An 11,605-nucleotide genomic window follows, 5' to 3' on the forward strand; every position below is an offset into this window, starting at 1 on the left:
AGGCCATCAGGGACTCTGAAGAGAATGGTCATTGAGCTGATTCATAATGAGAATTTGAGGGCAGGGGTGTGCGGGTAGGTTAGGGGTGTCCCTGGTCTGTGGAATATCCTAGCCCAGGCTGTGAAAGAGAAAGACTGTATGCATTTGAACAGACCAAACAGCCCAGCCTGACTCCTGATGGTGCTTCCCAGTGGGCCAGTGCCAGACAGTAGATCCATCCCCCAACAGCCAAGGCAGACTAAGAGGTCTGGTTAGGCTCTTCCAAACACGATGGAGCAGAGCACAGTCACCAGTACCTCTGTGTAGATGAAGGTAAATGACACCATGTGACTCACTTGGCCCACTGTCCACAGACTGGGACTGATGGCCCTCGGGATTAGAAAAGGATAAAAACCAAACAGTGCACATTCAGACGTGGAGAGTGAGGGTCTCAGGAAGGACCTGTATTTAGTGGGGGCCTTATCACCATTGTTTGAGACATCTGCTATACTTGCAAGACTAAGGAGAAGTTTGTTGAAGCAAGAAAACAAGCACTCAGCATGGCTCCCGGAGGTCCAGAACGCCCTCCAATGTGACACCCTTTCTGGGATGCGGAGATGCACAGCTTTAGCCAAGCAGGAGGCAGAATGGAGGCACCTCCATCCACTTGCCAATGGCCTTGGACAGTCCTTACCTCTCTGAATATCAGATGGGCTGTTTGTGGGAATGCTACCTCAGCAGATTGTAAGGGCTAGCTCACATGTCTGACAGAGAGAGAACCAACAGCAGATACCAGAGTACGTTGGTAATCTCTAGCTTAATAACTAATGATAAACGTATTAGACCACTGCAGCAGGAGAAAGTATTAAGAAATGAATGTCTCTGAGAAGATGATAGGAGGAGGAGGCATAGGAGGAGAAGCCCCTTATAAATTCAAAATTCATGACACACAGAACATTTCTCTGTGCCCTTTGAAGCGTTCTAACATGTTGGGAGGCATCTTGGACCCCATCTGCCCAACATTTGGGCCCTGGACTGGCTTCCCGCTAACAGCTTTTGAACACAGTGTTGCTGTCTCTGGTCTGTTCTGAACATCTTCTTGAGTTAGCATGTATCCATATTAATCCTGCTAAAAGCCAAGCTTTCCTTGATGTCAGAGCACACATATGGAAATAAGCTTGCATAGGTTTTTTTTTGTGATCCCTTCTCGGCGGACTCCAGTGGTGTTAATAACAAGCCATATACCCTCTACTTTCTTACTATTTTCAAATAGGTTTTAAATTGTAAGACAGTGTAATGCAAGCACATTGTCTAAAAATGTCAACAGCAGGATTTTAGGTTAAGGAAGAAACAATCGATTCTTCACCTCCTGCTCTCCATTTATGCTCTACATATTAACAGCATTTTACACATCCTTCCAGAAATTTCATGTCTGCCCTTTCTTTTCCCCTAAAATGTCTTTATTTTACACAAAATTTACCCCATTTTCTTGCTTTCTTTTTTTCTTTTCTATTTATTTATTTGTTTATTTATTTATTTTATTTTTAATTTTTTTAGCAGCCTTGGCTGTCCTGGAACTCGCTCTATAGACCAGGCTGGCTTCAGATTCACAGAGATCCACCTGCCCCTGACTCCTGAGTACTGGGATCAAAGGCGTGCGCCGCTACATCCAGTTTAACTTTTAAGTTATTTGTTTAGTGTTACTCGGTGGGTGAGGGGCGCACATGCCACAGTGTGCATGTGGAGGTCACAGGATAGCCTGAAGGAGTCAGTTCTTTGCTTCCCCAGGGTATCCTAGGATGGAACTCAGTCCTGAGCTGTAACAACAAGCACCTTTACCCATCTTGCCAGCCCATGAAGTCCTCTTTCCATAGCAAAGGAAAACCTACAGAGCTTCGGCATTAGAAATGTCCTCTGGCCTCATCTCCAAGAAGCCTTGACATTTTTGACAGAAAAATGTCACTGCAGCCAGGAGGTGTTAACCAGAGCATCTGAAGGAAAGTGGTTTCCACTTCAACAACATAGTGCTGGCCTTTATCCTGCAAGCCAGGAACTCTGGAAAAGAGGTTGAACATTTGCATTGTGATTGTTATTCACTCAACAAATATTTGCTCATCACCTGCTAGAGACCAAGAGGACTGTGAACCAAAGCAGGTATGAGGCCCTCGATCACCTCCTCTGCCAGCTCACCGTGTGACCTCGGACTGGCCCCTTGCTCCTGCTTGACTTTACTCTCCACGTCCTTAAAATCAGCTCCGAATCACAGTATCTCCAGAGAGCCTCCCAGCAGGGCCCCTCCTTGGTGTATTCTTAAAGAAGGTCTCAATCACTCACATGAGGGGAGGGGGAAGGGCACAAAACCCTTCTAAGGTTACTGCCAGGTTGTAAGGATGCTAGTTTCCTTGATGGCAGTGGTGGCCCACACCTTTAATTCCAGCACTCAGGAGGCAGGGGCAGGAGTATCTCAAGATCAGCCTGGTCTACAGAGGGTGTTCCAAAACAGGGCTACACAGTGAAACCCTGTCTCGGGATGAGGGTGGGGAGAATCACCATGAACTTGGTGGCTTAATACAACAGAAATGTCCTCTCTCACAAATGTGAAGTTTGGCATATGAAATCCAGGCCTTGTCAAGGCCATGCTGTCTCTAGGTGGCCTGGGGAAGGATCCTCCTTGCTCTCCCTCGTTTCCAATGTTTGCCAGCCAGCTTTGTGTCCCCCAGCTTATAGCTGCACCACTGTAAATTCTGCCCCCACCGTCACATGGCCTTGTCCTCACAGGTCTCCATTTTCTCATAAAACGGGAACCAGGCATGATGTCGCATACCAGTGATCCCAGCACTCAACGGAGGATGATCAGCCTAGGCTACACAGGGAGCAAGTTCCCATCTCGAATTAAAAGGGGGAAGGAAAAAGGGAGGGAGGGAGGGGACCAGTTCTTGGAATATGACCCACCCTTATCCAGAATGACCTCATCGTAACATTCACACTAACGAAGCCCCTGTTTCTAAATGTCACTTGCTGAGGCTCCAAGTGGACATGAGTTAGTCGGGTGGGGGACACTATTCAACTCAATGCAGATACTATTTCCCTTTGCTTCTCCTGAGGACACAGACTGTCACAGCAGTGTGTCCGCAGACCCTGGGAAGACCTGCAGCCTGGGACAGACAACTCATGGTCAAGGGTCGAGGAGACCATCTGAGCATCCATGGCATCAGCATCTGCCCCCTGTAATGCTGTATGGGCACACTTTGGGTGATGTAGGCAGTAAGCAGGCCTGCATACAGCCACACAGTGCCAGGGTAACAGAGCAGAGTGGGGTGACCTGGGAAGCTTGTGTGGATCGTGGGGGTCCGTACATCATGGCATGATCACGATTGCTTTAGCTGACTGTTTACTATTGTGTTCCTTCTGGGGGGCTGTCCAAGTCCAAGTGTATCTAAAGATGCACCCTCAGGTTGGCACAAGGTCTTCGGGCTCTAGCTCTTTAGGCAGGGAGAGGGATCTCTGGTGTTGGGGCCCTTGGCTCCAGGATGTCTTCTGCTCTCCTGTCTCTCTGGCTGTGTCTGTAAGAATGAAAACTCATTCTCCAGAGCTCAGACTCCTTGGTCGGTAAATTACAGACAACAATAGAACTTTCCAGAGCACTGTGGAGAGAAAGAAGTGTTTAGAGGAACATAATCCATGTGCAACATCAAACGAAGTGCAGAGAGTATAAAAATACGCTTAATAAACATTTGTTCTTATTAAAATACCGACTTAATTCCCAGTATCAGAGGCTCTTCCAGCAAAGAGAAAAGCTTAGGTTCTTATTAAAAGACTAAACTTTCCACCGAGTGGTGGTGGTACAAGCCTTGTCCCTCGTGTGCAGTTCTGCTGCAAACGTCTGTTTTAGCCTCAAGTTAGAGCCAGAAGCCCACAGACCTTTGTCTCCTCCCGGCTGCCAGCCAGCCACCTCAGCCCTCTCCTGTCCGACAACCACTGTCTTCCGGCTCAGCTCCTGCCTCCTCCTATGACCCCATCAGTCGCTCTCCACCCCAAGGCCAGCATGACCTCATCATTGGCTACACGTTCGAACCCCTTGGGGAGCCCAGGCCACATCTCAGACCAATCAAAACCTGGCATGGGCGTGTCTGCTTCTGAAGGTCACATCATCTCATTCTACCTCCTAGAAACCTGAGATGGTCTCTTGTCTCCGAATAAAAGTCAAAGTCCTGGACTCCCCTTTAACTAGCAGTTCTCACACTTCAGCTCTGCCGCACGGCTGCATGTCCCACTCCCTAGGTCTGCACAGGGCCTGATCATCTGTATTCTGTCAAGTTCCCTGGGGACGCTAATGCTCCTGGGCTCCTGCCACAGACTGCCTACCACTTTTCAGACAGCATCTTTTTCTACCTTCCACTGGCTCGATTTATGCCAGATACACCAATAACGTTTCCTCTAAATCAAGCCAGACACCCTGACACTTTCCCTTTGCTGTTTCTTCTGCCTCAGGACACTCACTTGCCACCTCTAAAGTCATCTTATCACGTGAGGCTTCTCTGGTACCTTGTTTAAAATCACCACCCTCCAGTCCTCGAGAGGACTCAGCAGTAAGAACACTTGCTGTCGCAAGCATGAGGACCTGAGTTAGATCCTTAGCATCCACTTAGGAAACTGGGTCAAACATGCAATCCCAGTGATGCAGGAAGGGAAGATAAGAAGGTCGCTTGGGCTTGATGGCTCTGAACTAGCTTTAGCTCTGGGTTCAGAGAAGGACCATGGCTCAAGGGGATAGAGTAGAGAGTTATATAAGCAGGATACCTGACGTCATCCACTGGACACACACACACACACACACACACACACACACACACACACACACACACACACACCTCCTCCTCCCCTCTGTATCCCTCATCTCCACTTTACCTTTTCTATAGAATCAGCCATCCATCACGTGTTGACACAGATGTGTATCTGGTTTCCAGCCCCACATGTGCTAAAGCATAAACTTAATGACAGCCGGGACTTTTGTTCTCACCGCTATATCCACAGCCTGGCCCACAAATCTCAACGGTGAATGGAATAAAAGAAACCCAGACCAAACTTCCTGTAGTTCCGGGGGCAGCCAGCAGAGGCTGCTGTGGTGCCACTGATCGGACACGGGGCACATGGCTCTTAGTAATCAGTCAGCTGTTTCCATTCCTGGCACAGCCGCCCATGAAGCCCAGCTGTGGTGTGGATGCGTGTTTATTATCATCTCCACAAGCTTGCTGGGAGGGGGGCAGATTTCCTGGAGATCAGCTGCAGCCCATATCCAGTACGCTTTTTGCAGGGGAGGTACCAGGGTGAGGATTTTCAACAAATCCACAATGCATGGACAGACACCAACTCCTGGGGAAAGTGGAAGGGGAAAGAGGGAGTTTGGCCAGATTCAGGAAGACACAGTCCAGGGTTGAAATCAGAGTGAACATGTCGAGTTGACATCCAGAATTCCCAAGAATTAGAGGGCACATGCAGGCACAAAGCCCGGCTTGAAGGAATGTCTCTGCTCTCTCCTCCCTGCCTTCTAGTTTTCACATGTACAAATACTTGCAGACATCTGCAGTTCCAGTTCTCCTTAAAACTCACCCGCCTTTGTTCTTTATGACAGCATGGTACACAAAAGTTCTGGGCTTAGGAATTTAAAAGAAGCAAGACAAGTCCCACTTCTGGCTGCGTGACTCTGGACTTAACTACTCGAAAAGTGTCATGGCACACCTGTGTCTCTTCATGGACTATCTCATCAAGTGACTGGGACATTGATAACATTCTGGGAGGCAGCCAAGTGTCCTGATATGAGGGGTGACTTTCTAGCTTTCACTTATGCACTTAAGACCAGACTAGATCCTATCAGAAAGATTTTCCTGACTGCAGAATTCAAGGGGGCCATGGGTTCATTTGCGTACAATTTTCGTTAAGTTTAAGAATATTAGCTAAACATTCCAAAACCCTCACCATGGGCTCAGAAACCCAGTGCAAACTTAATTTCATGTAATCCACCTGAAAAATCAATGAGATGAAGCCGATTCTACTCTCCCATTATTTCAACAAAAGAAATGAAACTCACTTCGGTTAAGCAACTTGTCCCCAAAGCCAGGCGAAGCAAGGAGTTTTCGGCCCAGGCAGTCATCCCCCTGTCCCATCCTCCGCAGCACAGGCTGTGGAGGGAGCCTGCAGGACAAGCGCACTGCCACCTGGCTTGACCACCCGTGTTTGTCTTCTGCAAGTAGTGGAGGTTCCTGCCATAAAATAATTCAGCATTTCCTTTGAAAGTTTGTGAAGATGGAAGCACTCAGCCTGGTGGGCTCGTTACACAGTAGTTTGTCCTGGGCTGTAGGCTAGGAGCATGCGCTGCTGCTTTTGAACCAAGTATGGTCCTCAGCACCCACATTGGGCATATTACAACCACCTATAACTCCTGTTCCAGGGGATCTGATGCCCTCTTCTGCCCTTGTGGACACTGCACACATGTGGTGCACATACATACAGAGAGAGAGAGAGAGAGAGAGAGACAGAGACAGAGACAGAGACAGAGACAGAGACAGAGAAAGAGAAACCAAAAGTCCTGTAGTTTATCCTGAGCACTCATTACAGGTTGAGAGCGCCACCAGGCAGTGGTGGCGCACGCCTTTAACCCCAGCACTCAGGAGGCAGAGGCAGGTGGATCTCTTGAGTTCTAGGACAGCCTGGTCTATAGAGTGAGTTCCAGGGCAGCCAAGACTATACAGAGAAACCCTGTCTCGAAGGAGGAGGAGAAGGAGGGGAGAGTCCCAAAGCTCTGAGAGGTGATCACCTTGGCCTTCTCCCCAATGGGTTCCCTCAGGCTTTGTAGCCAGTCCACAGACCATCTCTAAATAAAAATATCCTCTTGCTATGACTGGTAGTCTGAATAATTGTATTTCCCCAGCCAGCCAAGGGATCCTGAGAGGAAGGACCCAAGACAGCCATTGTCCAGCCACCTTCTGTTGTGGAATATTATTTTAAGATGCATTACATTTGTTTATGCTCTGGAATATTTGTTTTAATAGTGCAAAGATGTGTTATATTCTTTTATGTTGCATTTCTTTAACTCTGTGAACTCTTTGCTTGTCTAAAACACCTGATTGGTCGAATAAAGAACTGAACGGCCAATAGCGAGGCAGGAGAAAGGATAGGTGGGGCTGGCAGGCAGAGAGAACAAAAGAGGAGGAGAAATCTGGGAAGGAGATCAAGGAACAAGGAAGCAAGAGAGGAAGGATCAAGAAAAGAAGGGGCCAGCCACACAGCCATGTAGCTAGAGTTTTCCTGCCTTGCCCACAGTCAGGACAAATCTTTGTCACCCTCCAGTCCCACAGCCGCTCAGACCCAACCAAGTAAACACAGAGACTTATATTGCATACAAACTGTATGGCCGTGGCAGACTTCTTGCTAACTGTTCTTATAGTTTAAATTAATCCATTTCCATAAATCTATACCTTGCCACGTGGCTGGTGGCTTACCGGCATCTTCACATGCTGCTGGTCATGGCGGCGGCTGCAGTGTCTCTCCGCCTCAGCCTTCTGCTTCCCACAATTCTCCTCTCTCCTTGTCCCACCTACTTCCTGCCTGGCCACTGGCCAATCAGTGTTTTATTTATTGACCAATCAGAGCAATTTGACATACAGACCGTCCCACAGCACAGCCAGCCACAGAATAAGGAGAAAAGAAAAGATATACAGAAATAGAGAAAGGTAAAAGCCCAGAGGCAAAAGATAGATGGAATAATTCAATTAAGAAAAGCTGGCAAGAAACAAGCCAAGCTAAGGCCAGGCATTTTAAAGTAAGAATAAGCCTCCTTAATAAGTGTGTGATTTATTTGGGAACTAGGTGGTGGGCCTCCCAAACTAGCAAACAGCAAAAGAGTGAAAATAACCAACAACTGTCCCTTCTCACTAGCTCATCTTTTCTACTCCCACTCCCAGATTTTTTTAAAAGGAGAATAAGTCTCGTAAAGCTAAAAACTGCCTTGATCATCCAGAGAATTAAAGTGAAGAGAGGGGCAAATGTGGAGGGAGAGGAAGGGAGGGAGGGGAGGAGAGAAGGAGGGGAGGAGGGAGGGGATTGGGGGGAGACCATGGCTGGGGACACCCGCTCTCCAATCCAGAGCCTCTGAACTCGAAGCCGCCCACTTGGGCACACTTAGGGACACAGTGTAGAGTGGCTTTTGGTATGCTGGCTGTAAAATGCCTTGGTGAGCATTTAATTCCGTAAAGCTTCGTGCTCAGAAGATTGTATCACAGATGCCATGGGCTCCCATTGGCCAAGCCAGCCTTAGCACCCCATATCCTGACCCCCAGCTCTGCCTGTTGCCACTCTGACTCGGATGACCTTGCTATTCCTACCAGCATGGCTGTCCTGGACCTTGACTCAATCAAGGCTGCAGTGGGGGTACTTCGCCCTGCCGGGACTCTTTAACTACTGGGTAACCCTTAGCAGGCCCCACACTATGGTACCTTCTTTAGGAAAAAAAACAAAAAACATGTCCTAAAGTTTCCCTGTCTTTTTTTTTTAATGGAGACCCCCCTTCCCAGCACCCTTTGTGTCTATGACTGATGAGGATTGGACTGACCCCATAGTTACTTGCGTTCACACACATGGCAGAGGGCAGCTTTTTGGAACCAGTTCTCTCAGAGATGGAACTCAGGTTTCCAGGGTCATTAAAAAAAAAAAAAAAAAAAAAAAACTGCTTTCTTAGAGGAGTGAACTTTACTCAGAAAGGAAAGACCTTGATGCCGAATTCTGCGAGTTCGGAAGTAGAATCCTCCCAGCATACCCCAAATGTACCAGGAAGACAGCCCACATAACCCACCTGCGATTCTAGCCCTGAGCTCAACGTTCTGCCGTTTCAAGCCATTTCCTGGTGCAGCTTTGGTCTCTCCTGGCTCTAAGGAATCCTGTTCTTCTCATCCTGTCGACTCTAAAGTCATTTATCTCCATTTCCTCAGAGCACCCTATAATCCATCTCCCTTCCCATCTAGCGCCTGCAGTCCAAGGAGGAGGGACCCAGGCTGCCTGTCCTCTGCTGCTCCTTGCTCACCCCCACCCCCGATTAGATTGACCCCTTCTGAAAACCCTCAAGCACCAAATCCCTGGTGCCTTGCTGCCACCGTACATTAATCATGATGGGAAATGGTGCCTGTGCCAGCCTGCTAGATCTCTTCAGAGCTCTGCCAGGGAAGGCAGTCAGTAAAGCACTTGCTGTTGCAGGTATGTATGAGCATCTGAGGTCCACCTTGTAGAACAGTTCTCCGAGCAAAACTACCAACGTCTTCAGGAGATCACTGGTGCCTCCTTGCAAGAACTCATTGCTACCAGGCCTGTGGACTAGATATTCCCTATAGAAGGAAAGGACCTGGACATCAGCTGAGTACTCAGATACCGCTCCCAGCCTTTTGTGTACTATTTTGCTGTAATTGCTTGTAGTCTGGAGTGGGGTGTCTTGGGAAGAGCTAGAATACATAGGTTGGGAAAGTTACCTGGGGACCTCCTGTGTGGCTGTGAGGAGGTCCTCATCCCTGATGGGTTCGGACTTTCCAGTGCCGTTGCTTTGGGGCCAATCATGCTCCAGTCAGTGATCCCTCACCCATGCTCAGTAAGGAAGCTCTTAGTTAGGGTTTCTATTGCTGTGAAGAGACACCATGTCCCTGGCAACTCTTTTTTTTTTTTTTTTTTTTTTTTTTTTTTTTTTGGTTTTTCGAGACAGGGTTTCTCTGTGTAGCTTTGCGCCTTTCCTGGAACTCACTTTGTAGACCAGGCTGGCCTCGAACTCACAGAGATCTGCCTGCCTCTGCCTCCCAAGTGCTGGGATTAAAGGCATGCACCACCACTGCCCAGCTTCCTAGCAACACTTATAAGGAAAACATTTAATTGGGGTGGCCCACTTACAGTTTCAGAGGTTCGGTCCATTATCATCATGGCAGGGAGCATGGCAGCATGCAGGCAGACATGGTGCTGGCTACATTTTGACCAGAAGGCAACAGGAAATCAACTGTGACACTGAGAGTAGCCTGAGCATAGGAGACCTCAAAGCCCACCCCCTCAGTGACACACTTCCTTGAACAAGGCCATACGTATTCCAACAAAGCCACACCTCCTAATAGTGCCACTCCCTTTGGGGACCATTTTCTTTCAAACCACCACAGAAGTCCGATAAACTTATTGGTTCCCCCGGGTGAATTTTGGTGGAATCAAACTTTGGTCTGTCGTCAAGATCTTATAAGAAAGGGGTAGATGTTGATTCCATCTCTCCAGGGGGAAAAATAATCTCACAGCAGATCCCCCTAACCCTTGTAAAAAACACCAGATGTTAGCAAGCACCATAGTGCCAGTGCTGGGGAGGGGGAAACAGGTGAGGATCTGGAACAATCTGGCCAGCTAGCCTAGCCAAATAGGCAAGTTCCAGGCGAGTGAGTGATGTCTCAAATGAAGGCTATTGCTCAATGGTAGAGTACTTGACTGGCATTCATGAAGACCTGGGTTCAATCCTCTGCCTGGGGACAGGGATATGTGGAACCCAAACAACAGCAACAGAAATACAAGATGGACAGACAGCTCCTGCGGAACAACACCCTAGGCTGACCTCTGCATCCCCATGAGTGTGCCCACGAAGAGTGCTTCTCCATGTCAATTCTTGGCTGTCTTGTAGACTAGGAGAGCCACAAAGGAGCTCAGGTCAAGAGCTCTGCAGACCACAGGGCCTCCATATTTAAGACCTCACCTAGGCGTGAACACAGACCCTTCGAGGGTTGTTTTTATCTTGGAAAAACCTTAGGCTGTAACCAAACAGACTCTCGTTCAAATGTCGGCTGCACTCCTTCCTCCCAGTCACTTCAGGAATTGAAATGGCCTTTCTGTGCTTCACCTTGCTCATCCCTTCAATGGGTATAATATTTCAACCCCATTGGGAGGAGCCAATAAGATACAGGCATTGGAGAGGCCTGTGCAAGAGTCCAATAGATGCTTTGCCTGATTATGTTTGGGGACATCTTGTAGTTTGTTTGTTGGGTTCCACATACCCCCGCCCCCATTCAGAGGATCAAACCCGGGTCGTCATGAATGCCAGTCAAGTACTCTACCATTGAGGAACAGAGATGTGAGAGGAAGGCCTTCAGTGGGGACGCACAGTAATGACAGAACAGGGTGGCTCTTTACCCGCCCCATTCTATTTGATGGCTTCTGAGGACTCGGTCCATCTCCCTCTTGAGTTGGCACAGAGTCCCGAGCCGTCAGCATCATTTTCCACTCCCAGGCCCTCTCTAGTGCTCTCCTTCTTTATCATGGAAATTAGAAACTGGAAAGGGAAGCGTGCTGATGGCATGCAGCTGCCCTGGGCCTTTTGTTCATAGGGCTGATGTCAGGCTGCTGGTTGCGACACTGAGCAACTCACACCGTTCTGAAAAGCTGCAATTTCCTCGTGTGCAAAGAGAAAATAAAACTCGAGTTGTTCTCTCAATGTATCTTTGTGTGTGAGAGATGGGCATGTGTACATGTTATGTGTGTGTGCAGGTGCATGTGTCTGTGTATACATGTACAAGCAAAGGATAATTGAGGGTGCTCAGGAGCTGGCTACTTGTTTTGAGACAGGTCT

Source organism: Peromyscus maniculatus, chromosome 8, assembly GCF_049852395.1.
Source record: "Peromyscus maniculatus bairdii isolate BWxNUB_F1_BW_parent chromosome 8, HU_Pman_BW_mat_3.1, whole genome shotgun sequence".
NCBI lineage: Eukaryota > Metazoa > Chordata > Mammalia > Rodentia > Cricetidae > Peromyscus > Peromyscus maniculatus.